The sequence below is a fragment of the Castanea sativa genome, chromosome 3 (genome assembly GCF_040712315.1).
Source record: "Castanea sativa cultivar Marrone di Chiusa Pesio chromosome 3, ASM4071231v1".
In the NCBI taxonomy this organism is placed as follows: Eukaryota; Viridiplantae; Streptophyta; class Magnoliopsida; order Fagales; family Fagaceae; genus Castanea; species Castanea sativa.
This window is the reverse complement of record NC_134015.1, coordinates 51117690-51123689: the sequence shown is the minus strand read 5'-3', so window position 1 is coordinate 51123689 and position 6000 is coordinate 51117690.

Here is a 6000-nt window from a genome sequence, read left to right as displayed (position 1 = left end):
AAGACTAATGTTCAATGAATGCCTATTTCATTTATGTGATTGTACATGTTCAAATGTGATGTGAGTGTGCTCAACCATATGTGGGTCAAACCAAAGAGATTTTTTATCATTTTATTTGTATTTGAAAGTGTTTTTCATCACTTTTTGTTGTTAAGTTTTGTACTTAATTTGTTTTTCAATGTCTTAAGCTTGTTTTTGTGTTTAAAAACAGGGGTTAGAGTCTTTCGCGAGTCATTCCCAAGTAGTTCACAACTTGGCTGCGAGTCACGAAGCTAAAAAATGCATTTTTGGTCATCAGATAGAGAGTTTCGCAAGTAGTTCGCAAGTATCTCAAAAGTAACTCATGAGTAGGCTATCCAACGAAATTCCCAGATCAACTATTACATGGGTATTTCGTGAGTTTTTGGTCCAAAACTCCTCATATGACTCTTTTATGACTCCATCCTCTCCAAACCCTCTTTTTCAAAGCTTTTACATCAAAACCCAAATAATTTCAATTGTTTTACACTCCATAAACATCTCTAAGATAAACTTTAACACTTTTAATTGATTTTAATCCTTAGGTTATATTTTTGGGGGTTTTATGTTCATAGTTGAGATTTTCTCAAATGGGAATTGGAAAACTTAATTTTTGTCAATCTTTTTTATTTGGTTTTGTTTTAAATGTCTATTTGCTTTGGATGTAAATAACATGTAGTTAGGCAAAATTTTCATATGTTCATGCATTGTTTAACATACATGTGTAGTGTGTGCACTCAATGTTTAATAAAATGCCTCTATGATATTTTTTTTTCACTGTTTTGGACTTTGATGAGTACCAATTTTTGGAGATCCCCATAATTATTCATGTTTATCATGTTTTGATCATTGGTTGTGTGTTTTACACACTTTGTCCCATGAGTGCTTTGTCATGCATTGCTTATGCATCTCATACGCACACTAGATGCACATTTAATGCACACACTCTAACATTTGACATGTTTTTTATTCACTTATGCTAGTTAATTCTTTTTAAACCTTTTATCACATATAACATGTTCTTGTGTCTATGTCATGCCTTGGTCTATATCTTGTTCCATCATCCTTAGCAAGTCATGTTTTCTTTATGCATTGTAGCATTTTGCTTTTAAGATGTTTTATCTTTTATTTGAGCTTCATTTTCTCATTCATCTTGCACCCCTCATGCATCATTACCCTTGTTCATATCTTCTTTTCTTTCCCTCCTTCCTCTTAATCCATTTTTCTATTCATGACAAAAAGGGGGGAGTATACAAGGGAGTATACCGAAGTGTATCGTCATTTTTATACGACTCTTGTGCACATTCTCAGGAGGAGAAATTCTATCTCGTGCACATTCGTAGGGGGAGAAATTCCATAGGGGAGATGCATATACCAAGGGGGAGAAGACATCACTTTTCAAGAAAACCTTGCTTTGTTTGTTTTTCTCTTTGTTTGTTTTCTTGTTTTGCGATATGGTACTTTGAGTTACATTTAGTAGCTATGCTTTGTTGCTCTCATCGCATTGTGCTTATGTGTTGGACATGCATACATCCTTATGCCATTGTGTGTAATGGTTGCATGTTCAGATGATCATTTGCTTTGCTATGTGATCATTGTAGTCATTTCCATATGACTGTTTAGTTTTTGATCAAGTTGCTCATATATTTCACATCTTGTTTACTTGATCGCATTTTACTTGTTACATTTTACTTGTTCTTTTATTGCTTGCTTTACCTTGATGGTCTAATGCGTTTTGTGCAAGTGTTTTAGGATATCGGTATTGTGTTCCAAGTTCATCATAGGTTTTAGATTTAGGTGTGAGTGAGTTTTGACATTGTTCCCAAACTCACGTTTAAGTCTAGAGTCTGTTATAGAATGTTTTCTCATAGAATAGCCAAAGGGGGAGATTGTAAAGTTGTAATTTACAACTATGTTTTATGTTGACTTTATTCCATAATAAAAAGTGTTGTAATTGCATTATTTCTGTTCCTTGTATTTTGTGGGATTTTATTGTATTGGATTTAGTATTAAGTTGGTGAAGAATCAAGCATGAAATGAAGATTAGTACAGTTTCACGACTAGCTCGCAAGAAGTTCGCCTTGCAAGAAGTTTGCAAGAAAGGTTTCCGCGAAAAGGGCACTTGAGAAGCATATGTTAGAAGCTAAAGAGTCAAGTGTCAGTCTGCATTTCGCAAGTATTTCACGAGACAAGCCATCTTGCGAGGATGCATACTCATACTCAAGTATACGCATGCATGTTTTCGAACATGCTACACATGGTTAAGTATGCGTATGCACTTGGAACCCATATTTGAGAAAATTTCTTGTTTTATTTAATTAATCTTTCTTTGCATGTTACTTGACTTTGTTTGGCTTTGTTTATGTCATTTAATTGGGTTTATTTGTTTTCCATGTTTATTTTAGCATTTTTTTTCCATGTTTGGTTTATTTGATATGATAGGCCAAAAATGTATTGATCCCTTGTGATGAATTAACCAATTAATTAACCAAGTGAATTGATCAGGTCTAATTACATGCAATGAGCGTGGTAGCACAAACAAATCATCAAATAACTAAATGCAGCTGAAATTAAATTTGACACGGTGATTTGTTTACGAATGGAGAAAACCTACACGGCAAAAACCCCACCGGGTGATTTTAAGGTCACCACTCCTGAGAATCCACTATTATCAAAACAAGCATTTACAAGTAAAGGTATCCCAGTACCTTATACCAACCTACAGTTGAACCCTTACCCCAATACCCAATTAGACTTGTTCTGTAGTAATAATCTCTCATTGTATTGCACGGCTCCCAGTACGTGACTAACCAAAAGATGCGCGGATTCCAGTACGCGACTTGATCACCAACTTAAGAAGAAGGTTGGCTGCAAAGTTCTTATGTTCTTCAACACATGAAGACCACAAAGTTGCTCGATCACAAAATCCTACGGTGTACAAACACAGCAGATTTTTCAAGAACTAGGGCAAACTAGATTTCTGGTCACACTTGTGGAATTATGCAATTGTGCTCTTGGCTGTGCAACCTGATACGACCCTCAAAATAATCCTTATATATGTTTAGGGTTGTGAGAAAAGAAAGTCCAAACACATACTCACAGATTGGATGAAAAATAGTCCAGAAAAACTGACTTTCATAAACCTTGATAGATAGCTATCTATCGAGCTAATTGTCGAACCACGGGCTTCAGCGGCTTTTAAACCTTGATAGATACTAGCTATCGAGTTTTAAAATCCAGCACTTCATTACTTGATTATTGGACAGACTTGCATGGCTTCAATACTTGGACTTGAGCTCTTGTTCCTTGAGGTATTAAACACATTCTAGATCTACCCAATTACAAGTAAAGTATGTTTTGTCAAAGGATTAACCAATATATAAAATGTTGATATATGTTCCTAACATTCAATCACATATGTCCCAACATGATATATTTCCCTTGTGCGTTTATTTTATTTTTCCTTTCCATGTTTAATATAATTGGTTTGATTGTGTTTTATTTGTTTCCTTTAATATTGTTGTGTGATTTTTAACATGTTTTTTGTGTTATTTTATTTAAGTGCGTGATGTATGTTTAGGTTAAGGATTAGAGCTCTTTTAATAAATTATTTATTTAAACATAGTCTAGCAACACATAATGGAGGCTGGCAAACAAGTCGGACGGTCTTGGGTGCATGCCTAACACTTTCTTAAGCCATACCCAAGTTTTGGATCCATAATCTGGTATGCAAACCTATGCATGTAAGTGAGTAGCTCGATATGATTTCTAGACCTAATCTAGGTAGCAACTCCATTTTTCACCCTTCACCTGGTCCACTCCAAGGTCGAGGCATATTTCCCATGAGGAAACCTACTCGTTCACATGCGCTTGCACCCACAGTCACAAATGCTAATATTTTGGATGAAAATTTTCCCTCCATATTATTTGCAAGGGACAATTCAAAATCTCTTGCAAAAGTGTATTATTTATGACTGTTCAAAAATGTCCACTAATATTAAATTATTTGCAAGGGTCAAGACCAACCTTCACAAACAATCCTTAAAATATCAAAATTTTTGGAGAAAAATGTTCCCAACAAATTATTTTCATCAACATATAGCTTGTTACCATGCGTGTGTTTGTAGACACCACACTTTGTACCCCTTACGACTCAGGCCCCTGTTCCCCAATAATGGTAAAATTCTAAACCACAAAGTTGGTTTAGGGCCCGATCAGATTTAAATTGACTTGAGGAAGGTTTTTATGGAAAATATAACACTTTTATGAGCTGAATAAAACTATTTTTTGTAAAATAAAAGGCACAGAAACCCTAGGACATGCGTACGAAGACACGTGTATGCATACGCATGCCCCAGACCTACGTACACAAGCTTCATGCATGTGTACGAATGCTAGGATTCTTGAAACTATGAAAGACAAGTTTTTGCATTAAAGTTGAGGTTTGGAATGAATCTCATATAGTTTGTGTGCTGTATCAAACCCTCATTTTCTCAATATAAAAAGCCATACATAGTACCTTTTCAAAAGACACAGAAAATCCTATGGAAAAACTTAAAATTCACTAGAAATAGTGAATCAAAGAGGGAGCCATACCAAACCCCCCACTTTATTAGTATAAAAAGCCATACATGGTACATTTTCAAAAAATATTGAAAATCCTAAGGGAAAACTTAAAATTCACTAGAAATAGTGAATTAAAGAGGGAGTTTTCCGCAAAATATCATCAAGTCAATTTTCTTCTGATTGAAACATCTTTTGGTCTTGATCTTCAACTTTTGAAGTTTACTAATCATTTTTTTTTTTTTTTTTACTGAAGGAAACAGTCAAAATCAAGTCAAAGAGATTTTGTTTTTGAGGTATAAGTTCTAAACTTTCTTTTTCATTTCTTTGTTTTTTCTTGTTTTAATCTTTCTGTTTTCTTTGTTTTTCTTGTTTAATTATGTTGTAATATGTCTGCTTAGCTTAGGTTTTCTTTATTTTATCGTTTGAAGCATGTTAAGTTGTTAGATTCTTTGTTTTAAGCTTCTGCTCTGTTTTTTGTTCTTACTGTTTCTGGGTTAGGGGTTTTGGCGTGTATGCGTTCGCAAGCTTCTTGAATGCATATGCATACAACTGGGCCGCGTACACACGCCCTATGTATGCATATGCGTACCCAAGCCCAGAACCCTAATTCAACATTTTCTTCTTCTGTTCCTTCATTTTGTTTATGCAATATGCTTCTATCTTGCGCTATTTTGTGCTTCTTAATTCTCTACTTCTCTATTTAAAGTGTTTGTTTGTTCTTCACGTGCTAGACTAGGGTTTCCTTTCAATTAAATCTTTGATTCACCATGAACACGAATTCACATAATCATGCATTGATGTATAGGTGCTGTGATATAATGAGGTAAGTTATGCATTCACATGAACATGTCTGTTTGATTTGCTGCCATGACCATGTTTCTGCCCTTGGGAGTATGTAATGTCTTAATAGGAATATGCTAGGGTTTGTGATGTGATGATATGCATGATAGATGTATGCTAGGCTTGATGTGAGTTGCCATGATAGATATATGCTAGGGTTTTTTGGGATGATTGATGTCATGTTGTATGCTAGCGCGTATGTGAGTTTAAGATGCAACGTTAAACATGTAATAAGATTAAGACGTAAGACACAATAAGTAGAAGTCGACCCACGAGTCGGGTGGGGTTGGATGTCTAACACCTTCTCGACCTCATACCTAAACTCCTAACCCATACTTTGGAAGTAAGATCAATCCTTCTATATAAGGGCGATATATATATATATATGTGTGTGTGTGTGTGTGTGTGTGTGTGTGTGTGGTTCTTAGAACTAAACTAGGTGGTGACTCCGTTTGCTTTTCCCCGCTTTAATCCACTCGGCCAAGGCGTACTCCCCTCCAAAGGCGCGTTACACCCACCCTGTAGCTACTTCTTTCTCTATATTACTTAATGTGCGGCACTCGAGGTATATTTATA